Source organism: Oncorhynchus keta, chromosome 2, assembly GCF_023373465.1.
Source record: "Oncorhynchus keta strain PuntledgeMale-10-30-2019 chromosome 2, Oket_V2, whole genome shotgun sequence".
In the NCBI taxonomy this organism is placed as follows: Eukaryota; Metazoa; Chordata; class Actinopteri; order Salmoniformes; family Salmonidae; genus Oncorhynchus; species Oncorhynchus keta.
The window spans coordinates 63,513,434-63,539,875 of NC_068422.1; the positions used below are offsets into that span (position 1 = coordinate 63,513,434).

The 26,442-nt window shown below is 41.4% G+C and overlaps 1 protein-coding gene across 1 annotated transcript in view; it reads left to right on the forward strand.

Annotated features, from left to right (window-relative positions):
- Positions 1-20,737: 20,737 nt before the first annotated feature.
- Positions 20,738-26,442, forward strand: part of LOC118358473 (probable C-mannosyltransferase DPY19L3) — a 194,834-nt gene continuing 189,129 nt past the window's right edge. Inside the window, exon 1 of the mRNA XM_052480397.1 lies at positions 20,738-20,778. The gene's annotated coding sequence lies outside the window, so the exon portion shown is untranslated. The remainder of the gene's footprint in view (positions 20,779-26,442) is intronic.

Sequence of the window (26,442 nt, forward strand, 5' to 3'; positions counted from 1 at the left end):
CTGTGAACGATGAATGACAAGTGTAATATTTCCACATTGTTAAACTAGCAGAACACTGCGTCTATAGCATTTTTGTGAAGGACGGTTTATTCTACATGGAACTGTTACACTTGAAGGTGATCAAAACACTTTGTTTTGCAATGTCTACATACGTTCAGCAATTGCATGCTTCTCATATTACTCTATGTAGGCTGCTCAGCACGAGAAAAGTGCCATCCTCCTGCAGCTCACACCTGCCTGCAGTTATTGAACTCTGACTGCTGGACCCGTGAGGCCAACACTGTCATATCCAGGATGGAGTGTCATGCATTCCATCCCTCCTGGCACCTGACTGCACATGTCCATTACCTCCAGCACATTACATAGATGGAAGGGACTTCATCACCCACTGGAGACTTGATTTGTTAGGTAGAGTGTGGACATGCCGTCTTTATAAAGCACACCGATAGGATATTTACAGCAGAATAGTTGTTGTCTTTGAAACACAAATACATCCATCATTTTGTTGTTGTTGACACATCTACACTCAAGCTGGGTGATGTTTGTGCAATGTCCACATGTAACCTACACCTGTCGGGATAATAGTTCTGGGATTTGTGTCCCAGAAAAGATCTAACAGTGGACATATGAAGAGACGAGACAAAGCTAGCATATAGAATATTGTGGTGTAGGACAGCTGAGCTGACTCAAGACCGGGCATTCAACTCTCAGTTGATACCGTTTCCACTGTAACATGCATTCACATTACATGATGAAACGTTAAATCTAAGTTGCAAGCTACTTTCGTAGCAAGGTGTAGACACTGGCTCTTGCTATCTTGCCATAACTGATTTGACAGAGAAGTATCAGCTAGATAGCTGCAGCTGGCTGTCCTATCACCAAGCAATGCTAGCTAGGTCAAATCAAATTCAAATCACATTTTATTGGTTGCATACGCGTTTAGCAGATGTTATTGCAGGTGTAGCGAAATGCTTGTTCCTAGCTCAAACAGTGCAGTAATATCGAACAATACACACAAATCTAAAAGAGAAAATAATGGATAATATATGTCGGAGTTGCATTGTCTAAAATACAGTAGAATAGAATACAGTATATACTGTAGATATGAAATGAGTAAAGCAGTATGTAAACATTATTAAAGTGACTAGTGTTCCATTATTAGTGTCTAAGTATATAGGGCAGCAGCCTCTATGGTGCAGGGTTGAGTAACCTGGTGGTAGCTGGCTCGTGATGGCTATTTAGCAGTCTGATGGCCTTCAGAAAGAAGCTGTTTTTCAGTCTCTAGGCCCCAGCTTTGATGCACCTGTACTGACCTTGCCTTCTGGATGGTAGTTGGGTGAAAAGGCCGTGGCTCGGGTGGTTGTTGTCCTTGATGATATTTTTCCTTTTTTTCCTCATCCATCTACAGACAATACCACAGAATGACAAAGTGAAAACAGGTTTTTAGAAATGTTTGCACATTTATTAGAAAAATAAAAAACAGAAGCACCTTATTTACATAAGTATTCAGACCCTTTGTTATGAGGCTCAAAATTGAGCTCAGGTGCATCCTGTTTCCATTGATCATCCTTGAGATGTTTTTGCAAATTGATTGGATTCCACCTGTGGTAAATTCAATTGATTGGACATGATTTGGAAAGGCACACACCTGTCTATTTAAGGTCCCACAGTTGTTAGTGCATGTCAGAGCAAAAACTAAAAACCTGTTTTGGCTTTGTAATGATGGGGTATTGTGTGTAGATTGATGAGGAATTTTTTTTATTTCATCGCATAGACTACATTTTCTTCATATCATGTTTCTCTAGACCTGTCTAAAATAAACAATGCATGTATTGTGAGGGTGTAGGCTATATTACATGGATTTATTTGACTTTTTAAAACTAAGATATTCCAAATTTTGTAGGCTCTGCGTGGATCCAGGAGATGCTGAATGTGTTTATGTTAATTCACGGTCAATTACTTTGAGACCGGAAGTTATTCACTTGACAATCACCGGCTGCCAAAATGTCATGACCGTCATAGCCCTACTAGTGATGGCCAATCAACAGTTAGATGGCTTTGAGATGTTCAGTCTCTCGGTCCCAGCTTTGATGCGCCTGTACTGAACTCGCCTTCTGGATCATAGCGGGGTGAACAGGCCATGGCTCGGGTGGTTGACGTCCTTGATGATGTTCTTGGTCTTCCTGTGACACCGGGTAAATGTCCTGAACGGCAGGCAGTGTGCCCCCGGTGATGTATTGGACTGACCGCACCACCTTCTGGAGAGCCCTGCGGTTGCGGGTGGTGCAGTTTCCGTACCAGGCGATGATACAGGATGCTCAAAGGTGCTTGTATAACATTTGGAGGCGTGTGTGGCCACGCAGTCTTGTGGGACCCCTGTTTTGATGATCAGTGAAGTGGAGGTGTTGTTGCCTACCTTCACCACCTGGGGGCGGCCAGTCAGGAAGTCCAGGACCTAGTTGCACAGGGCAGGGTACAGACCGAGGGCCCCGAGATTAATGATGAACTTGGAGGGTACAGTGTTGTTGAAGGCTGAGCTGTAGTCAATGAACAGCATTCTGACATAGGTATTCCTCTTGTTCATGCAGGCTTTAACCTACACATCAAACTAAATTAGTTGACCATCTTGAGATGGCGAGTCGGGGGGGGTTCTCAACTTCAACACTTTGTTCTCTCCATAGCAGAGCTGGCTTAGCTTACCTCGCTGTACTCACTACAGCCCTTGTTTATTGTGATTGAATGGTAAAGACACACCCAGGAAACACCCACATCAAACCAATACTTCAACACAACTCTCATTTCCATTCTATCATAACCGCTAGCATTTCCTAAAGGCCGCTAGCATTTCCTAATGCAAAATGCAGCATCATATGATGGAAAATGCATCATACCGGCTGTATTTCTGTCTTTTGATAGTATACATCTAGAAAACGTGATTGCTAATTTTCAAAACATTTTGGGACTACATGAACAATGGACTAAACAAATACCAAAATGCAAATGTACCTTTAATGAGCATTTGGTGAAAAACAAGGACAAATCAGGCAGTGCAGTCGCCCTTTAACTGGCAGTTTGCATTGGCCTAGTTTTATAGAAACATTTTTTTTGTGTGATTGAGATAATGATGGTATACGTTGTGAGTCATTATTACTAATATCACACAGAAGCAAAGATGGATTTGGGTTTTGACGTGGGCTAGTACAGTGAGGATAGCTACTGTAATCAAATCAGCTAAGAAACCTATTCAAAACCTTTTCCCCTTGTCCCTTGGAGTGCTTTCAACGTCGGTCCCCTCTCAAACCCTTCCTGACAAAAACATATTCGCACCAGTTACGTGTCATCCCCTGAACCAGGGTGTGAAAACCCATCTGGGTATGTAAATGAAGAAGGTGTGTGTGCGTGGACATGACAACATGGCTCCACTGCATAGACCCCCTACAAGAGAGATAAAAGCTTATTCAGGTCCCATTCTCCCAGAATTACCTGAAATGAGCCATGGAGCATTCAGGGTCTACCATAGCTACATGGAACGTGTTTGGGACATGCACAGAGAGAGAGAGGTGACAGATCATACAGTACACCAAACCCAGACGGAGCTGATCCACAAACAGTAGACAGAGATAGTCTTGAGAACTGGCAATGTGGGATTATAGCTATTATTTGTCTTAATTTACACCCTGATCGTAATGTTAGGCTCCAAATTCCCCTCTGAATAAAGCAGTCCCTTGTAGGCTGATCCACCTGCATTTGGGATGGGCTTTTATTAACTACAGGAGAGAGTGGATCTGTGAGGGTTAGCCCAGCCCGAGGGGCGCCCATCCAAATGGATGTCACCAGGCAGCAGAGATCCTGGTAATGGCCCCCCTGGGACACTCCACTGCCGACCTACACCCCCACACAAACACAGACATAGACATACTTACACACACGCGCACGTACACACACATACCCTTACCATATTGCACCCCAGCTTTATGTTAAAACTCTAGTGTCTCACTCCCTCCAAGCCCTAAGCACTATTCATTCTACCCCATCCAAAGCACTGGAATACCTCCCCTTCATCATAGTGAAGACAGAACACAGTGGCAAACAGCCCATAAGAGACTAGCCTCAGTTAATTAATATAATCCAGTTTCACTTGAAGCCTCTCTTTTTCCCCTCTCCACTCCTCTGAACTTACAGCTCCTTGTTCATTTTAATTCCACATCCACACATGATCTCATTTGACTCTGTGCATATCAAAACATGAATCACTCTGGGCCTCAGATCTAAAGGTACACCTCCCTGCGTGGGGTAGGGTTACGCCCGCAGCTCCCAGAAGGCCACGTTTAGATCGCCTGTCCGTCAAGCCCCGTCTTGAAGGAACCCCTCTCTCTATTTGATATGCCCTGTCCTCGTGGTGACTGGCGGTGAAACAAACAAGCTTTTGCTCCAAGTCAAAGTGCCAGGGCCCATCGCGTCAGCGTCCCTATACTGTGTCCGGTGACTTTTCTCTCCCCTTTTTGACCGGGTTAATGTCCCTCAATGTGGATCATTTGAGGAGTGATGTGACACAAGGTGACGGAAGTGAACGTACTGGCTGTGGTCAGCATGGTGGCCTCTGCACAGTTGGAAGTGTCTTAAGAAGACATGTCTCATCGCTGTGTCTCCTCTTCCTGAGGGGACATCTGAAGAGAAACAAAATGGAAAGGGAGGCACTGAGTTAAGTATTGGATGCTGCTGCTGGGAAGGCAGACAGCTACCCAGACAAGAAACACACTAATGCCAAGGACTTGTGGCCTCCCTGGCAGACTAGTTGTGATTAGGATGATTGCCAGCCTTGTTACAGTGGAGTCTTTGTTCCCAGGTCACTATTGACCATTACAGCATTACAGTCGAGTCACACATCGCTGCAAGCAAACATCCCACTGAGCACACACTGGTTGAATCAACATTGTTTCCACATAATTTCAAGGAAATGACGTTGAACAAATGTGGAATCGAAGCTGAATTTACGTCTGTGTCCAGTGGGATAGTGCTATCAGGTTTATACTGGTTCCTATGAATGCCCTCTGGTCAACTGGATGGAGAACTGGGGCCTTTTCCCTGCATCTCTGCAGGTTAGCACTGCTCGGAGTCATGAACTGATCTGAGATGGCAGACTTGAGTCTAGTGCTGGGAGATTATGCAGGTCACAAATGACCACCATTTCAAAGGTAATCTGATACCCAAATGAGTACAAAAAAGAAACTATAAAAACAAAATGCATATTCCTTTTAGTTGTACAGACGTACAGATAACAAAAACGATTGAATTAAACATCTATTTTATGATCATCACATAACGACAACCAACAGCTTACTTGTTTTGTGGAATAACCAGAAACGTGTGTTGACACTGACATCATGTGAGAGTGTGTCGTGAGAAATCAGGATGGAGGTAGCTAGGAAATGGGTGCAAAGGCCAGACATAAGAGATTGTGCGAAGGAGACGATGTTGACAAGGTCAAATTGTTAACAGAGGAGAATGTAAATTCTCTATGCAATTTGTTTCACTTTTGGATACAGAAGTTCTGCTGGATGATGTATCACATTGCTCAGCTAGCTACACTGAACTAAAACATAAACATAACATGTAAAGTGTTGGGCCCATGTCTCATGAGCTGAAATAAAAGATCCCAGAAAATACGCACAAAAAGCTTATTTCTCTAAAATGTTGTGCACAAATTTGTTTAAATCCAGGTTAGTGAAAATTTCTCCTTTGCCAAGATAATACATCCACCTGACGGGTGTGGCATATTAAGTAGCAGATTAACAGCACGATCATTACACAGATGCACCTTGTGCTCAGGACAATAATAGGCCCCTCTAAAATGTGCAGTCTTGTCACACAACACAATGCCACAGATGTTTTTAGGGAGTGTGCAATTGGCATGCTGACTGCAGGAATGTCCACCAGAGCTGTTGCCATTTGTTCATTTATAAAACCATAAGCCGCCTCCAATGTCGTTTTAGATATTTTGGCAGTACGTCCAACCAGCCTCACATGTGGCGTTGTGTTGGCAAGTGGTTTGCTGATGTCAATGTTGTGAACAGAGTGTGCCGATTTATTGATGGAAATGTATTGATGTCAACCTGTCCCCCTAGACCCACTTCAATTTGCTTACCGCCCCAATAGGTCCACAGACAATGCAATCGCCATCACACTGCACACTGCCCTATCCCATCTGGACAAGAATAATACCTATGTAAGAAGGCTGTTCATTGACTACAGCTCAGCATTCAACACCATAGTACCCTCCAAACTCATCATTAAGTTTGAGACCCTGCACTGTGCAACTGGGTCCTGGACGTCCCGATGGGCCTCCCCCAGATGGTGAAGGTAGGAAACAACATCTCCACTCCTCTGATCCTCAACACTGGGGCCCCACAAGGGTGTGTTCATGCACGTATCCAACTCAATCATCAAGTTTGCAGACGACACAACAGTGGTAGGCTTGATTACCAACAACGACGAGACAGCCTACAGGGAGGAGGTGAGGGCCCTCAGGAAAATAACTTCTCACTCAATGTCAGCTAAACAAGAGATTATTGTGGACAGGAAACAGCAAAGGGAGCACACCCCTATCCACATCGATTGGGGAAAGCAAATCAAATCAAAGTGTATTTGTCATGTGCGCCGAATATAACAGTGAAACAGTGAAATGCTTACTTACAGGATCTAACCAACAGTGAATTTTTTCAATAAAAAAAAGGTATTAGGTGAACAATAGATAAGTAAAGAAATAAAAACAGAAAAGACGACAATGACAAATAACAGTAGCGAGTATATATACAGGCACCAGTTAGTCAGGCTGATTGAGGTAGCATGTACAGTTGAAGTCGAAAGTGTACATACACTTAGGTTGGATTCATTAAAACTTGTTTTTCAACCACTCCACAAAGTTCTTGTTAAAACAAACTATAGTTTTGAAAAGTCGGTTAGGACATCTACTTTGTGCATGATACGAGTAGTTTTTCCAACAATTGTTTACAGACAGATTTTTTTCATTTATAATTCACTGCATCACAATTCCAGTGGGTCAGAAGTTTACACACACTAAGTTGACTGTGCCATTAAACAGCTTGGAAAATTCCAGAAAATGATGTCATGGCTTTAGAAGCTTCTGATAGGCTAATTGACATCATTGGAGTCAATTGGAGGTGTACCTGTGGATGTATTTCAAGGCCAACCTTCAAACTCAGTGCCTCTTTGCACAAAATCATGTGAAAATCAAAATAAATCAGCCAAGAAAAAATTGTAGACCTCCACAAGTCTGGTTCATCCAATTTCCAAATGCCTGAAGGTACCACGTTCATCTGTACTAACAATAGTACGCAAGTATAAACACCATGGGACAACGCAGCTGTCATACCACTCAGGAAGGTGACGTGTTCTGTCTCCTAGAGATGAATTTACTTTGGTGCGAAAAGTGCAAATCAATCCCAGAACAACAACAAAGGACCTTTTGAAATTGCTGGAGGAAACAGGTGCAAAACTACCTACAACTACAGTAAAACGAGTCCTATATCGACATAACCTGAAAGGCCGCTCAGCAAGGAAGAAGCCACTGCTCCAAAACCGACATAAATAAGACAGACTACGGTTTGCAACAGCACGTGGGGACAAAGATCGTACTTTTTGGAGAAATGTCCTCTGGTCTGATTAAACAAAAATAGAACTGTTTGGCCATAATGACCATCGTTATGTTTGGAGGAAAAAGAGGGAGGCTTGCAAGCCAAAGAACACCATCCCAACCGTGAAGCACGGGGGTGGCAGCATCATGTTGTGGGGTGCTATGCTGCAGGAGAGACTGGTGCACTTCACAAAATAGATGACAACATGAGGCAGGAAAATTATGTGGATATATTGAAGCAACATCTCAAGACATCAGTCAGGAAGTTAAAGCTTGGTCGCAAGTGGGTCTTCCAAATCGACAATGACCCCAAGCACACTTCCAAAGTTGTGGAAAAATGGCTTAAGGACAACAAACTCAAGGTATTGGAGTGGCCATCACAAAGCCTTGACCTCAATCCCAATTCTTGGGCAGGACTGAAAACGCGTGTGCGAGCAAGGAGGCCTACAAAACCTAACTCAGTTACACCAGCTCTGTCAGGAGGAAGGTTCCAACATTCACCCAACTTATTGTGGGAAGCTTGTTAGAAGGCTACCCGATATGTTTGACCCACGTGAAACAATTTAAAGGCAATGCTACCAAATACTAATTGAGTGTATGTAAAATTCTGACCCACTGGGAATGTGATGAAATAAATAAAAGCTTAAATAAATCACTCTACTATTCTGACATTTCACATTCTTAAAATAAAGTTGTGATCCTAACTGACCTAAGACAGGGACATTTTATTAAAATCAAGTCAAATTGTATTTGTCACATACACATGGTTAGCAGATGTTAATGCGAGTGTAGCGAAATGCTTGTGCTTCTAGTTCCGACAATGCAGTGATAACCAACAAGTAATCTAACTAACAATTCCAAAACTACTGTCTTATACACAGTGTAAGGGGATAAAGAATATGTACATAAGGATATATGAATGAGTGATGGTACAGAGCAGCATACAGTAGATGGTATCGAGTACAGTATATACATACGAGATGAGTATGTAGACAAAGTAAACAAAGTGGCATAGTTAAAGTGGCTAGTGATACATGTTACATAAGGATGCAGTCGATGATGTAGAGTACAGTATATACGTATGCATATGAGATTAATAATGTAGGGTAAGTAACATTATATAAGGTAGCATTGTTTAAAGTGGCTAGTGATATATTTACATAATTTCCCATCAATTCCCATTATTAAAGTGGCTGGAGTTGGGTCAGTGTCAATGACAGTGTGTTGGCAGCAGCCACTCAATGTTAGTGGTGGCTGTTTAACAGTCTGATGGCCTTGAGATAGAAGCTGTTTTTCAGTCTCTCGGTCCCAGCTTTGATGCACCTGTACTGACCTCGCCTTCTGGATGATAGCGGGTGAACAGGCAGTGGTTCGGGTGGTTGATGTCCTTGATGATCTTTATGGCCTTCCTGTAACATCGGGTGGTGTAGGTGTCCTGGAGGGCAGGTAGTTTGCCCCGGTGATGCGTTGTGCAGACCTCACTACCCTCTGGAGAGCCTTACGGTTGAGGGCGGAGCAGTTGCCGTACCAGGTGGTGATACAGCCCGCCAGGATGCTCTCGATTGTGCATCTGTAGAAGTTTGAGTGCTTTTGGTGACAAGCCGAATTTCTTCAGCCTCCTGAGGTTGAAGAGGCGCTGCTGCGCCTTCTTCACGACGCTGTCAGTGTGAGTGGACCAATTCAGTTCGTCTGTGATGTGTATGCCGAGGAACTTAAAACTTGCTACCCTTTCCACTACTGTTCCATCGATGTGGATAGGGGGGTGTTCCCTCTGCTGTTTCCTGAAGTCCACAATAATCTCCTTGGTTTTGTTGACGTTGAGTGTGAGGTTATTTTCCTGACACCACACTCCGAGGGCCCTCACCTCCTCCCTGTAGGCCGTCTCGTCGTTGTTGGTAATCAAGCCTACCACTGTTGTGTCGTCCGCAAACTTGATGATTGAGTTGGAGGCGTGCGTGGCCACGCAGTCGTGGGTGAACAGGGAGTACAGGAGAGGGCTCAGAACGCACCCTTGTGGGGCCCCCGTGTTGAGGATCAGCGGGGAGGAGATGTTGTTGCCTACCCTCACCACCTGGGGGCGGCCCGTCAGGAAGTCCAGTACCCAGTTGCACAGGTCGGGGTCGAGACCCAGGGTCTCGAGCTTGATGACAAGCTTGGAGGGTACTATGGTGTTGAATGCCGAGCTGTAGTCGATGAACAGCATTCTCACATAGGTATTCCTCTTGTCCAGGTGGGTTAGGGCAGTGTGCAGTGTGGTTGAGATTGCATCGTCTGTGGACCTATTTGGGCGGTAAGCAAATTGGAGTGGGTCTAGGGTGTCAGGTAGGGTGGAGGTGATATGGTCCTTGACTAGTCTCTCAAAGCACTTACGATTAAACGTCAGGAATTGTGAAAAACTTAGATTAAATTTATATGGCTGAGGTGTCTGTAAACTTCAGACTTCAAGTGTATAATAAACAAAGAGTAGCAGCGGCGTAAAAGAGAGGTTGGGGGGAGGGACACATTGCAAATAGTACGGGTAGCCATTTGATTTCCTATTCAGGAGTCTTATGGCTTGGGGGTAAAAACTATTGAGAAACCTTTTGTTCCTAGAGTTGTCAGTTGAGAAGGAGGAAAGTTTTAAGTTCCTCTGTGTTCATGTCACTGACAAACTGAAATGGTCCACACACACAGTTAGTGTGGTGCAGAAGGAGCAACAGCGCCTCTTCAACCTCAGGAGGCTGAAAAAATGTGGTGCACAATTGAGGGCATCCTGTCGGGCTGTATCACTGCCTGGTAAAGCAACTGCACCTCCCACAAACGCAAGGCTCTCCAGAGGGTGGGTGCGGTCTGCACAACGCATCACCGGGGGCAAACTACCTACCCTCCAGCACACCTACAACACCCGATGTCACAGGAAGGCAAAAAATATCATCAAGGACAATAACCACCCAAGCCACTGCCTGTTCACCCCGTTTCCATCCAGAAGGCAAGGTCAGTACAGGTGAATCAAAGCTGGGACACAGAGATTGAGAAACAGCTTCTATCTCAAGGTCATCAGATTGTCCAACATCCACCACTAGCACAGGGAGGTGGCTGCCTACCTACAGACTTGATAGCATTGGACATAAATGGAACACTAGTCACTTTAATAATGTCACTTTAAGAATGTTTACATATCTCGCATTAATTATCCTATATAAATATAATGTATATAATATCCTTCACTATATATTCTTTATCTATTGCATCTTAGGTGCTCTTTAACTGCTCATCCATATATATTATACTAATATATTCTTATCCCATTCCTTTACTAGATTGTGTGAATTAGGTTTGGTTGTGGAATTTGTTAGATAATAGGTTGTTGTGGAATTGTTAGATATTAACTGTTAGATACTATTAACCGTTAGATGTTAGCTAGCTTGCTAACGTTTGCGAGCACTTCTGTCTACCTAGCTAGCTAGCATATGGTGAAACCAACGATACTGGATATAATGACAAAATGCTTGTGTCCCAGGCCTAACATTGGGATTTGTTGTCCACGGGGTGGAACGGAAATCTCTCATCTCCCACCTATTTCTCTCTTTGGAGTGGTGGATACATTGTTACTTGAATACTTCTCTGAATATTCGATGAGTAGTGTTGACATCAACTGCCTGTATTCATTGGAGAGTGAGATGCTATCATTAATATGTATAGATGTCTTGAATTTCAACAGGGACAACTCCGATATAAAGTGATTTTTCTCAAAGTTGCCAGGATGTCACATGCATCACACTTATATCAGTACACTTGTAACAACCTAAGCATTATGGAACATTATACCGTGACTAAATTTCACGCTCTCTTATGCAAAAACTCCTCACTTGCTTAATAATTTATGATCTGCTTAACATGGACAGATTTGGAGTGGAGTAAAACGTCTTGAATACAGAAATACTGTTGAACAATTTAGCACGCAACGTAGCTAGCTGCCTTGCTAACTAGTTACTTATATTTTGCTAGCTAGTTAGCCTCACTAGATAGAAAACGTTTTAGGTATCTAGCTCACATCGTCATGACAGAGTTTCCATGCAATTTGTTTAGCTTTTTGGATTAGAACGCTACCATAGCTACAGTCTGTAGCTGGGTAGCTAGTAATTTAGCTAAGTAACATCCTTTGTCAGCACACTAACATCAGTGATTATTTTAAAATGTCCAGACTACTAGCTAACATTAGCTAGCTAATATTATGATAACTGGTTAGATGATAACTAGCTAGCTAACCCCTTTCATCTGTGGTATTTGTGTTATCAAGTAAGCACTATTATTGTCATTATTATTGTTGTTATTATTATTAGCCAGCAGTGGATAACATAAGCTACCTAGGCAAAAGCCTACATTTTAGAAATCATGATAAGGGTGATAGTAGAAGTATGGTATTGTTGTAGTGTCCATGTTACATTTTTATACATGCCTCTTCTCTCCCACATTTCCAAACGGTATCAGAGTCCACGATGGAAAAATGCTTAAAGGCCCAATGCAGACGGTTTTTTATTTTTTTATCTCAATATCAAATATTTTCTGGGTCACAATTAAGTACCTTACTGTGATTGTAATTGAAAACAATGGCCCAAAATAATCCAGAGCATTACCTAGAGCAATTTCTCAGGCAAGAATTTTGCTAGGTTTGCCTGGGAGTAGTCTGAGTGGGGTGGGGAAAACTGAAAACTAGCTGTTATTGGCAGAGAGGATTGAAACTCTTTTTATTAGTCTATTAACTATACGCCTGGTGATGTCACCAATACTCCATACCACCAAAACAGGCAAAAATGTAAAGTGATCTTCGCAAATAGCTCTTACACTAAAATGGTGTTATCATCCTTTTCACAGTATAAATATAAAACAGGAAAATCACATTTTTGACAATTAGCTAAGCTACTCACCATACTAATGATAGGCTACAGTGTAACGGTTTTCTGTGGGCGAAGGATCGGACGAAAGTGCAGCGTGGTTAGTGTTCAACATGTTTAATAAAGACCATAAACGTGAACACTACAAAATACCAAAACAACAAATGTGGAAAAACCGAAACAGTCCTATCTGGTGCATAGACACAAAGACATAAGACAACCACCCACAAAGTACCCACAGAATATGGCTGCCTAAATATGCTTCCCAATCAGAGACAACGATACACAGCTGCCTCTAATTGAGAACTAATCTCGGCAACCATGGACATACAAACTACCTAGAAAGGAAACAGACCCATAAACATACAACAACCCCTAGACCAGACAAAACACATAAATCCCTCATGTCACACCCTGACCTAACCAAAATAATAAAGAAAACAAAGATAACTAAGGCCAGGGCGTGACATACAGATTTTAATCACTGCAATTAAAATTGTTTCCCCAATGTACCTTCCTATTAAATTACATTTAGGTAATGCATGTTTATGAAGAGATTGTATGCTGTTAATAATAACAAACATTTGACTCATGAATAGATCCATCTGTAGACTATCGGCAGCATTTCAACAGTCTGTCTTTAGCCTTTCAGTAGCATCTCAACAGCATATTTCAGCATTTTCAACAAGGTAGTCAATAGTCCGTCTATAGATGCTCAACAAATCATCAGTAGACTATCAGTAGTAGCATTTCAAAAGCATAGCTGTAGCCTGTCAGTGCTATTTCAACAGTATATCCCCACACTTGCACAAATGCAAAGCCCATCTATAGATGATCAACAAACAATCAAGAGACTATCAGCAGCACATGAACTGCATATCAGTTATATCTTAAACAGCATATTTGTTGTCATTCTAGTATCTATCTATACATATGCTTTGGGACTACACTCTTGTAAAAAAAAAGGTGCTCTCTAGAACCTTAAAGGGTTCTTCGGCTGTCCCAATAGGAAAACCGTTTGAAGAACCCGTTTTGGTTCCAAGTTTAACCCTTTTGAGTTGGAACACAAAAGAGTTCTACCTGGAACCAAAAAGGGTTCTACCTGGAATCCTTTTGGAACCCGTCTAAGAGTGTACCCAAATAAAATGAAAACACAAGTTGAGTTTAATCGATGGTCTACAGACTACACAGTGCATTCGGGTAAGTATTCAGACCTCTTCACTTTTCCTCCTTTCGTTAAGTTAGAGCCTTATTCTAAAATGGATTAAATGTGTATTTCCCTCATCATTCTACACACGATACCCCATAATTAAAAAGCAAAAACAGGTTTGTAGAAATCTTTGAAAATGTATTAAGAATAAAAAAGAGAAATGTCACATTTACTGTACACGTCACATGTATCAAACCAATGTGTATGTTAAGTGAATTCACTAACACTCCAGTAAATCTCTGTAGATCCATTGTACTCTCTAAATAAAGTGAAAGTCTGCTTAATTAAGGTAATATGCAACAGTCACTCAACACATCCAAATGTGCAACTGTTGTTGGGATGACTGAAATTAACTTTTGAATCTGGACCACCTTGGGAAATGAATCAAGAGGGAAACAAACAAACAATCAATTTGCTTAATCAGAGGCATAATGTTTAAATCAATATTTTTAATGAACAAAAATCACAACATTGTCTATCAAACATTTTTGGTCTAATGCCTAAAGGCTGCCAGTGCAATTCGGGATGTTGCACAAGGAGCGAGTGAGTGAGAGACAGTGCAGCACCAAGGTAGTTTAATTTGACCAACACACATTCCTTACACCCTTGAAAAAGTCTTCCAAAGACTCCATGTGTGTGTCTCCAGCCCAACAAGTATGTCCACTCTATAAAGCAGAGTTGAGTCTTTAGGGTCTTCTCTGATCAGTTTCCATGCAGACACCACCCTTCGTTCTGTGTAAGTCTGCCACGCCCTCTTGATATTCTGAGAGAATATTCTACTGTGAGAGAATGGCATATGCTCTCACCTCATCACTGACTACAATACTCTTGACGCTTCACATGGTTCTTGATGATAGGAACCAAGGACTGTCTCCTTGTTGGGCTGGGCTGTCAGCTGGGGACTCTCTTCATTCTCCATGGTGTCAGTCACTAGATTATATTTTAGAAAGAAAAGTACATTTAAATTACAGGAAACATTTAGAATCAAAACAAATGTTATTAGTCACACGCACCGAATACAACAGGTGTAGTAGACATTACAATGAAATGCTTACTTACGAGTCCCTAAACAACAATGAAGCTTAAAAAAAAGTTTAAAGTAATGAAAAAGCAGCAGTAGAATAACAATAGCGCGACTATATACAGGGAGGTACCGGTACAGAGTCACTTAGCGGGGGAAACGGTTATTTGAGGTAATATGTACATGTAGGTAGAGTTATTAAAGTTACTATGCATACATGTTAACAACAGAGAGTAGCAGCAGTGTAAAAGAGGGGGGGGGGGGCATTACACTAATAGTCTGGGTAACCATTTGATTAGATGTTCAGGAGTCTTATGGCTTTGTGGTAGAAGCTGTTTAGAAGCCTCTTGGACCTAGACTTGGTGCTCCAGTACCACTTGCCGTGCGGTATCAGAGAGAACAGTTGACATAATTTGAGTCAATTGGAGGTGTACCTGTAGATGTATTTCAACGCCTAACTTCAAACTCAGTGCCTCCTTGCTTGACATCATGGGAAAATCGAAAGAAATCCGCCAAGACCTCAGAAAACAATTGTAGACCTCCAGAAGTCTGGTTCATCCTTGGGAGTAATGCCTGAAGATACCACGTTCATCTGTACTAAGAATAGTACGCAAGTATAAACACCATGAGACCACGCAGCCATCATACCGCTCAGGAAGGAGACGCATACTGTCTCCGAGAGATGAACACACTTTGGTGCGAAAAGTGCAAATCAATCCCATAACAACAGCAAAGTACGTTGTGAAGATGCTGTGGGAAACAGGTACAAAAGTATCTATATCCAGAGTAAAACGAATCCTATATCGACATAACCTTGTTCAAAAAGGAAGAAGCCACTGCTCCAAAACCGCCATAAAAATAGCCAGTCTGCGGTTTGCAACTGCACATGGGGACAAAGATCGTTCTTTTTGGAGAAATGTCCTCTGGTATGATGAAACAAAAATAGAACTGTTTGCCCATAATGACCATCGTTATGTTTGGAGGAAAAAGGGGGAGGCTTGCAAGCGGAAGAACACCATCCCAACTGTGAAGCACGGGGCTGGCAGCATCATGTTGTGGGGGTGTGTTGCTGCAGGAGGGACTGGTGCACTTCACAAAATAGATGGCATCATTAGGCAGGAAAATTATGTGGATAAATTGAAGCAACATCTCAAGACATCAGTCAGGAAGAACCTGTTGTGCCTATAGGTTCCCATGCGGGAACTACAACCCCCGTTCAGCTCAAACGGTGGCGCAGGGAATGCAAGAATATTCTTAGAAATATTTAACCTCCACACATTAAAACCTGTTAAGTCTACCCCCTACTTTTTCGAACATTCTGTTAAAAATCGCACAACATTTCAGCGTCCTGCTACTCATACCAGGAATATAGTATATGCATATGGTTAGTATGTGTGGATAGAAAACACTCAGACGTTTCTAAAACTGGTTAAATCACGGCTGTGACTATAACAGAGCCTGCGTTTCATCGAAAAGCGCAAGAAAAACTGATCACTGAAAACTGGAAAAAGTAGCAATGCGCCACTTGCATGTATTGTTTATGGGAAACCAAATTACATGGGGCTGAGATTGCAAGTGCTACAGCTTCCACACGATGTCGCCAGTCTTGTCAATTGCCTGGGCTTTGTTTCTTGGTCAAACGAGTGAGAGAGAGCCCATTCCTTCCGGTCTCCGACAGGATGTTTTGGATGAGAAATTTCCGAACATGATTTCAAGACGTGGAGCTATTGAATACACATCGCCCCGTGATCAATTTGATAGATTATTAACGTTTAATAATAATAATACTAATACCTAAAGTTGGATTACAAACGTATTTCGAAGTGTTTTGTGAAAGTTTATCATCAACTTTTTTAATCTAAAAAAATTACGTTGCGTTTTAAAACAGTCTTTTTTCCTGTTTCACACACTTTCCATAGATCGATATTTAGGGTATATATGGACCGATTTAATCGAAAAAAAGACCCAATAGTGATGTTTATGGGACATCTAGGAGTGCCAACAAAGAAGATCGTCAAAGGTAATGAATGTTTTACATTTTATTTGTGTTTTGTGTAGCGCCGGCTATGATAATTATTTTGTTTACGTCCCCTTCAGGTATTTCGGGGTGTTGCATGCTATCAGATAATAGCTTCTCATGCTTTCGCCAGAAAAGCATTTTAAAAATCTGACTTGTTGGCTGGATTCACAACGAGTGTAGCTTTAATTCAGTACCCTGCATGTGTGTTTTAATGAACGTTTGAGTTTTTACGAGTGCTATTAGCATTTAGCGTAGCGCATGGATGGGACGCATGCGTGTCGGGTCGACTTAAGAGGTTAACAAGTCCAAAACCTCAAATGAAAGATAAACACCTTGTTCATCTACCCAGCGTGTCAGATATTTAAACCACCACAGAAACACAGACAATATGCAGCCATTTTGTAGAACAAAAGATACAATGTTATAAACGTACAAAACGAATGACATTCCAACCGGGACATCCATGTTCGTCTGCGGCTGATTGGAACAAAGGAAGCACTCTTTCCCAAGCGCGCCTTTCACGCACATGATAATCTTTGCGACACTTACGACTTCTCACCCCATTAGGTCAAAGTTCATAGCATATGCACCATTCAACGTTCTACTGAATGAGGACATCTAGTGGAAGACATAGGAAGTTTTTCCAGATCCATAACTTGTTGGGAAGGGAGGGGGCGATGACGTCAAAGTTGCCCCACCTTTCAGGATTCCAAAACTAGTTTGGAAGATTGCCTGCCCTATGAGTTCTGTTATACTCACAGACATAATTCAAATGGTTTTAGAAGCTTCAGAGTGTTTTCTATCCAATAATAATAATACTATGCATATATTAGCAATTTAGGACAGATTTTTATGCAGTTCACTATGGGCACGCAATTCATCCAAAGGGGAAATACCGCCCCCTATCCTTAACAAGTTTTAAAGCTTGGTCGCAAATGGGCGAGCAATAGCTTGAGACTTCCTTAGATATTGTGCACCAGCTGTTATTTAAAAAGATACATAGTCCGCTGCCCCTTGTCTTACCAGACGCCTCCGTTCTATCCTGCCAGTACAGCGTACGTTGATAGTGTCGTCGTTCAGCCACGACTCTGTGAGGTATAAGCTATTACAGTTTTGAATGTTGGTAGTTTAATCTTCCGCGTAGGTCATCGATTTTATTCTCCAAAGATTGCATGTTTACTAGCAGAATGGAAGGAAGTGTTTTTTTTCCGATCGCCAACAAATTCTCAGAATGCAGCCCGCCCTCTGTCCCCTTTTTCTCTGCGACCTCTTCACGCAAATCATGGGGATCTGGGCTTGTTCCCGAGAAAGCTGTATATCTTTTGTGTCGGGCTCGTCAGACACGTTAAAGGGAAAAAAGGATTCTGTCAGTCTGTGGTGAGTAATCGCAGTCCTGATGTCCAGAAGTTACAAACAATGAAAATAAACAAACAAAAAAAACACAATCGGTTGGGGAACGTAGAACCTTCTTCTTCTCTGGCGCCATTGTTGTTCATCACCACTCTGCTACAATATTTCAATATGTCCTACTGCTCCTCGCATGCAAAAGCAATGTGGACGACTCATAGTGTTTTGTGGCTTATCCTGGACTCATGATGACTTGCTGAATGTGGCCGTATCGTCAGTGGGAGATGGTGCTATAGACTTCAAGATTTTTGTCTTGTTGGTGTTCTATATACTGACAGAAGACATTTAAGTGTTTTTTTCCAAATGCATATTTGTGGAGACTCCATAAACAATAAAATAACATATGCCACTATACAGACATCCTCATTTGGAATAATGCCACCTACCTTCCTTTTCAGCAGTCATCTTGCCCAGTTGCTACTCTAGAAATGCTCTATCAGTCCCCAGTTCTTCCATTCGAGCCTGGAGGACCTCTGCTTTATTCTTCCATTTAATTTAACCAATTCCTGGTTCAACGGCTTAATCTTTTTCACTTGGGGTGCAACAACATGAAGTGGCATATTTTCAAGTGGCATATTTGTTCCTTATATGGAGAGAAATTCCATAACCAAATTCGGTTAAAGCTGCAATATATTACTATTTGGTTGAGGACCAAATGAAAATAGAAATATAAGTTATAGATATTTAATTCTCATTGAAGTCTAATAAGTCTAATAAGTGGTAGATTGGTTCTAAGTAAACTATTTTTATGCTTTCCATTCTCAAGTTTTGTTTTTGAGTCTTTTACTTTTCAGTTTCGTAGACCAGCTTCAAACAGCTACAAATACAATTGTCACGAATTCTGTTTCCTGAGTTCTGTCCTGGAGTGTTTTTTTCCGGCGTCCTGGAACGCACCCTGTCTGGTTGCCAGGCAATGTAGCCAGTTGGGAGTTCTGATTACCCGCACCTGTATCCCATCAGCTATCTGCACACCTGGTCCTGATCATCATCTCTCCTCTTCATAAGCCCGGACCTGACATCCATTCCCTGCCGGATCGTTAGCCATGAACAGTATGTTATGCCATAGTATCAGCCGCAAGTTGGATATAATTTGTTTTGTTGTTTTTTTTACATATTGCTTGCCTTAAACTTACCTCCGTTTGTTCTGTCTTCAGTTACTCACCCGGATCATTTACCCCATTCCCGCCTGGTTGTCGGAGGATTCCGCTACCCCATTGGATCCACCTATTTACTCCCATCAACTCACCACCGCTGCCCGCTACGCCACCTGGATATATCTACCCATTCACATTCACTTGTAAATAAATACTCACCTTCTTCCTACTCTCCTTGTCCTGGTCTGCTTCTGGGTTCGATTTTGAAAGAACGTGACAACAATATTTTGGGATATGGTGAACTATTTGAATTTTAGCAACCATGAAATGCTGGAGTGAGTTCTGCATAGTGTATCTTTAATGCTTTGTATGTTTATTTTTTATTAACTTTTTATTAACTGTAGCGCCACATCAAAGCCATACTCATCTCATATGTATATACTGTACTCTATATCATCTACTGCATACTGCATCCTTATGTAATACATGTATCACTAGCCACTTTAACTATGCCACTTTGTTTACATACTCATCTCATATGTATATACTGTACTCAATACCATCTACTGTAGAGCCTATGCTGCTCTGTACCATCACTCATTCATATATCTTTATATTTTTATATTCTTTATCCCCTTACACTGTGTATAAGACAGTAGTTTTGGAATTGTTAGATTACTTGTTGGTTATTACTGCATTGTCGGAACTAGAAGCACAAGCATTTCGCTACACTCACATTAACATCTGCTAACCATGTGTATGTGACAAATAAAATTTGATTTGAATGAGTTTCATATTTAATAATTAAAGTATTTCTGCTATATCAAGCTTGGCTAGCTAGCTATATATAAAGCTTGTGATCGCTAATGTTAACTAGGTAGCTATCTAGTTACAACATTGACAAACACTAGCTAAGTATAGTTAGCTAGCTAGTGCTCTAATCTTTGCTTAGATGTGCTGTTAATGTTAGCTAGGGTAGTGGTTTGTTAACTACTTGCATTGCCTCCTTGTCCTCTTCCTTTGCACGGTCACACATCCATACTTTTGTCGCCTTGCTTTCATGATGGGTTGATAGTGCTGTGGACAGTAAAAATGGCAAGTTCCAGGTAGCTAGCTAAACTTACTAGCCGGGGCTGAAAACCTATAACAGCAGTGATTGTTGCTTAACCAGCATGGCAACCACAGCATTCTGCATCCCATCTGGTTTGCACTTACTGGGACTGTGACTTGTTTAACAGGACACCTCCAGGCTCTGAAAGGGCTATTTGACCAAGAAGGAGAGTTATGGAGTGCTGCATCAGATGACCTAGCCTCCACAATCACTCGACCTCAAGCCAATTGAGATGGTTTTGGATGAGTTAGACCGCAGGGTGAAGGAAAAGCAGCCAACAAGTGCTCAGCATATGTGGGAAATCCTTCAAGATTGTTTGAAAAGCATTCCAGGTGAAGCTGGGTGAGAGAATGCCAAGAGTGTGCAAAGCTGTCATCAAGGCAAAGGGTGGCTACTTTGAAGAATGATTTGTTTAACACTTTTTTGGTTACTACATGATTCCATTTGAGTGATTTCATAGTTTTGATGTCTTCACTATTATTCTACAATGTAGAAAAAAAGAAGAAAAAAAAACCTTGAATGAGTTGTGTCCAAACTTTTGACTGCTACTGTACATATTTCAACAATGTAGCTAGGCACTGAACATTAACTTACCTTATCGTTGTACCACTATGTAGTCACTCATATAGACCTCATATAGTTACAGTTGTGAATGTAACGTTACTGCAGGCGGGGGGTTCATCCATATACGAGTCACGCATGAAAGATACAGTAGGTAGCAGTGAAATCAATCTGCAACGTTGTACACAGCCAATGGAATTGGAGTGTGCCAATTCTACTCAAAAAGTGTGCTAATTCCATTCAAAACACTAGCCATTTTCGAACCTGCCCCTTTGCATGCATCAGATATAATGGATTGTTTGGTTAGGAACCTAATTGGCAATGTCAAACAGAATTTAAAAAACTACATTGAAATTGATAAACTGCCAGCAGAAGAAACGTCTGCTGAAAGGAAAAATGTAATGTGTGAAAAGTGGAGGGAAGAAGAAGATGATGTCTTACCAGTGCACAGTCAACATCACCTGGTAAGTCATTGTTAGCCAGCGTTAGCTGAATGAATCAACTGGAAGCAAGTGGTATTTGTTTTCTAGAACAATGATTAATTGAAATATGAAATAATGCAGTAGCAACGGTTTCTACTGAGTTGCCTATAGCTCTCATTCCTATGTTGTTACAGTGTCTCTAGCCTACTAGGGCCAAGGTTGCCAGGTCAAGGGACAAACCCCAATTTTGGGGTGATGCGTTTCATAAACAAAGTATTTGATTACCAGGGAATGACTCCAAATGCCAAACAGAGGATTGAGGAACGTGAAGCAACAAGATATCATAGGAAAATGTCATCCTGTCATGATTTAAAGAAGGAAAACATCACAATGTATTTTCTAAATGCATTGCACTCAATGGGAAAAGATTAGTCTCACAAGGCTGACGTTTTTGTCAATGCATTGCATTCAATGGAGAAAGATGAGTGTCACAGGGGCTATCTATTTAGAAGTTTGGGTTAGGAGTCAGGGGTTAGGGTTAGGGTTACACATACAGACATACAATTATATCTGCAAAGTATTGAGGAACTCAAACAAACAGGCAAACAGACATACACTCATAGACAGTCAGGCAGACAGACATATACACACATAGACAGATACACTCATAGACATTCAGGCAGATAGACATATACACTCATAGACAGACAGACAGACAGACAGACAGACAGACAGACAGACAGACAGACAGACAGACAGACAGACAGACAGACAGAGACACAGACAGTTTCAAGTCTAAAATAATGTAAAATAATTCGATATACTCTTCAGAATTGATCTAACAAGGCTCTTAGTTTCTACCCCTCTAAGACCATTGTGACTAAGGTAAAAAAAAATATATATTTATTAATATTTCAATTGCCGGGTCATGACCGTCTATTGGTAACAAATGTGTAACATTTTCGAAGATTCAACCTTTGTAACCCTTCAAAAAATTCCCCTTTGACTTCCAATTAAGTCTCTTCCTTTAATTGCAGGATCTGAAATTCAATGTCTGCCATCCTGGGACACTCAGTCTTTAACAATGCCCTGAGTTTCAAATCTTTATGGTAAAGGCATACTTCGGGAATTGGTGATTTTGGGTAATTTCCTACTTACCCCGACTCAGACAAACTCATTGATACTATTATTATGCTTCTGCATGCAGTTTGAAGGAAGTTGAAGGTAGCATATTGTTCGCTTAGTGCAATTGCATGAAGTCAATGGGTATGTACTAGCCAGTTCCTGTCAAAATCAGAGAAGTAGACCTTCAAACTACTCCAAAGCTGTGTGGTTGGTCATTTATAGTCTTACAAAACTATACATAATAATCGGACTATTATAAATGTGTTAATTTGACTGATAATTGTAAGAAATTAGATTCCATCAACATCCTCATTTACAAACTACTTTGGGTTCTGCCTGCGCTCTCTTCCCGCAAGACTTGGTTTTGTAAACCAAACTCCCAGGAGGCAGCCAGTTGTTGCTTACTCTAGTTGCTAACGTAACTAGCTAGCTTGCTTTCTTATTGGCAAATCATAACACTTCACAAATCATATCAGACTTTGAAGTAGAAGAAGACCGTTTTATTCAGAGCCATATTTATATGAGCTTGAATTTACTGAGGAGGAACTTGTGCTGCTGGATGCTGAGCAAGCACAGAGGGAGGGAGGCTGAATCAGCAGCGGAGCCAGTAAACAAGCTAACTGGAGCAGTGGTGAGAGCCAGATTTGAGGGGGATTGTCGGTGCAACTGAAGGGAATGCCAAACCATTGCATTTGACGGGGTGGGCTTGATACAATTGAAGTCAAACGTTTACATACAGTCATTCAAATTCATTTTTCAACCACTCCACAAATTTCTTGTTAACAAACTATACTTTTGGCAATCTACTTTGTGCATGACACAAGACATTTTCCAACAATTGTTTTCAGACAGATTATTTCACATATACAGTAATTCACTGTATCACAATTACAGTGGGTCATAAGTTTACATACACTAAGTTGACTGTCCCTTTAAACAGCTTGGAAAATTCCAGAAAATGATGTCATGGCTTTAGAAGCTTCTGATAGGCTAATTGACATCATTTGAGTCAATTGCAGATGTACCTGTGGATGTATTTCAAGGCCTACCTTCAAACTCAGTGCCTCTTTGCTTCACATCATGTGAAAATCAAAAGAAATCAGCCAAGACCTCAGAAACAAAATTGTCGACCTTCACAAGTCTGGTTCATCCTTGGGAGAAATTTCCAAACGCCTGAAGGTACCACGTTCATCTGTACAAACAATTGTACGCAACTATAAACACCATGGGACCATGCAGCCATCATACTATTTGTTAAGGATACGTGTTCTGTCTCCTAGAGATGAATGTACTTTGGTGTGAAAAGTGCAAATCAATCCCAGAACAACAGCAAAGGACCTTGTGAAGATTCTGGAGGAAACCGGTACAAAAGTATCTATATCCACAGTAAAACGAGTCCTATATCGAAATAACCTGAAAGGCCACTCAGAAAGGAAGAAGCCACTGCTCTAAAACCAACATAAAAAAAGCCAGACTCCAGTTTGCAACTGCACATGGGGACAAAGATCGTACTTTTTGGAGAAACGTCCTCTGGTCTGATGAAACAAAAATAGAACTGTTTGGCCATAATGACCATCATTATGTTTGGAGGAAAATAGGGGATACTTGCAAGCCAAAGAATACCATCCCAACCGTGAAGCACGGGGGTGGCAGCAACATGTTGTGAGGGTGCGTTTCTGCAGGAGAGACTGGTGCACTTTACAAAATAGATGGCATCATGAGGACGAAAATTATGTGGATACATTGAAGCAGCATCTCAAGAAATCAGTGAGGACGTTAAAGCTTGGTCTCAAATGGGTCTTCCAAATGGACAATGACCAAGCATACTTCCAACGTTGTGGTAAAATGGCTTAAGGACAACAAAGTCAAGGTATTGGAGTGGCCATCACAAAGCCCTGACCTCATCCTATAGAACATTTGTGGGCAGAACTGAAAAAGCTTGTGTGAGCAAGGAGGCCTAAAAACCTGACTCAGTTACACCAGCTCTGTCAGGAGGAATTGGCCAAAATTCACTCAACTTATTGTGGGACTCTTGTGGAAGGCTACCTGAAACATTTGACCCAAGTTAAACAATTTCAAGGCAATGTTGCCAAATACTAATTGAGTGTATGTAAACTTCTGACCCAGTGGGAATGTGGTGGAAATAAATAAAAGCTGAAATAAATAATTCTCTCTACCATTATTCTGACATTTCACATTCTTAAAATAAAGTGGTGATCCTAACTGACCTAAGACAGGGAATTTTTACAAAATGTCAGGAATTGTGAAAAACAGAGTTTAAAATGTATTTCGCTAAGGTGTATGTAAACGTCTGACTTCAACTGTATCTCCTGCGAAGAAAGCAGCGCACCAAGCGACTGTGTAACAAATCGCAAGGGCTTTTCTGCGCTCATAAATCGTGGTGTTATAGAGACATTCTTCCATGTCCAGAAAATAAATTGGAAGACGACCAGACCTGCTGGACCGGATGGACAGCTGTCCCTCGAATAAGTGATACTATTGTTATTGTCCCAGCACACAGTAATAAAGTGTAAAGTATTGATAACGTTTGCAATTTTATAATCCACTCTGATCAAATCAAACTTTTTTCTTATGATTAGATTTATTTGTATCTCGCTAATCATGAATAACAATGTGTTTTTAGTCATCACAGGTTGATTTCATAACGACTGGTGCTTGAATGGGCAATGAAGGGAGAGACTCGGACGAGGAAACAGAAGAGTCTTGCCTTCGTGTGTTGTTTCAAGGAGGCAGAGGATGTGATGGGCCTATTGTAATTCAACTACGATGACTTCGCTTCACAGCCAGACATTGCCTCATCAACCAATTTAGTCAAAACCCTCTAATAAACCAGTACCTTCTATTTTGTTACAATTCTGTCAAATCGCAGTAATAAATGTCATTATTTGAACCAGTACTACCTGTTTTGTTTCTATCTGCTATAAGTAATTTAAGAAATAAAGCAGTCAGATCAAAGAATTGTATCAGTAACATATTAATACTGAAGGTAAATTGGTTACACCCAACATATCATAGTGTATACCTATGTAAATGACATGACAATTATTTATTTTTTTACAACACAGATCACTGAACCCGGTCTAAGGCACTGCATCTCAGTGCAAGAGGTGTCACTACAGTCCCTGGTTCGAATCCAGGCTGTATCACATCTGGCCATGATTGGGAGTCCCATAGGGCAGCGCAGTGTTGGCCGGGTTTGACCAGGGTAGGCCATCATTGTAAATAATAATTTGTTCTTAACTGATTTGCCTAGTTAAATAAAGGTTAAATAAAACGACAGACAATACACAAGTATAGACAAGGCATTCTCAAAATTCCCATCAACGAAAGTGAAAATAACAACAACAGTTAAAATAGACAGTATAAAGTAGGTATGGCGGTGCTTTTATTTACAGTACTAGCCTACATTAGATGGATTTTTATGAAATGCTATAGATGCAGAGTGTTAAGGATAAGATGCTAACAAATTATATTACAATGGAGTGTGTTCATATTAGGTTTGGGGGGGGGGGTCAGAAAAGCCCCCAAGTGTCCTTGAGTCTTGATGTGTGTGCTGCAATAACCTCCTCCTTACTGGGGTTTGGGATGGGGGCTGTTGGCAGCCAGACGACAGCCGCTTCCACAGGATTTTGGCTCCCAGTATTTCACTAATTTGTCCATGAGGACGCGCTCAATCAGGTCATTCCTGGCGGGCTGGTATATTGGCCCGGACATTCCAATGTTGACTGTTAGGGGTAAACAATGTTGTATCTTGGATTGACGGAAATATGAAAAGAGAACATAAACCAGTGAATACAATATAAAGACAAGGACACTTCTTGGTTTCCTACTATGCCCTCATCCAAAAGGCTACATCCAAATGATCAGATAAGTGTAGTTAAGTTAGTCAGCCACCCAGGTGCCTCTGAAACAACTGAAAGGG